This window comes from Penaeus monodon, chromosome 15 (assembly GCF_015228065.2).
Source record: "Penaeus monodon isolate SGIC_2016 chromosome 15, NSTDA_Pmon_1, whole genome shotgun sequence".
Lineage (NCBI taxonomy): Eukaryota > Metazoa > Arthropoda > Malacostraca > Decapoda > Penaeidae > Penaeus > Penaeus monodon.
This window is the reverse complement of record NC_051400.1, coordinates 1,936,533-1,936,800: the sequence shown is the minus strand read 5'-3', so window position 1 is coordinate 1,936,800 and position 268 is coordinate 1,936,533. Positions and strand designations below refer to the sequence as shown.

General features: G+C 35.1%; 1 protein-coding gene across 1 annotated transcript in view; it reads right to left on the bottom strand.

Moving 5' to 3' along the window:
• Positions 1-268, bottom strand: part of LOC119581628 (MAP/microtubule affinity-regulating kinase 3-like) — a gene marked incomplete in the record, with an annotated part of 89,364 nt that overhangs the window by 6,127 nt on the left and 82,969 nt on the right.

Sequence of the window (268 nt, the reverse complement as noted above, 5' to 3'; positions counted from 1 at the left end):
TTCTAATGAAGAAATCAATAAACAGTAAAATAAGCTACGCTATCCAGTTACGCAAACACAAATGTCTATGAACTTAAAGAGAGAGAGGGGGGGGCACAAAAATAAAAAATAAACAGATAAACAAAAAGAGCAAATCACCAAAATGGACCTGATGACTTCTGACCCAACATAACACCGCACTCTAATGTTGCAATTCCAAATACATCATTCTCGCATACCATAACCTTGCTTCATTTCTCAGATGTAGAAACAAGTTACAAAACTGATA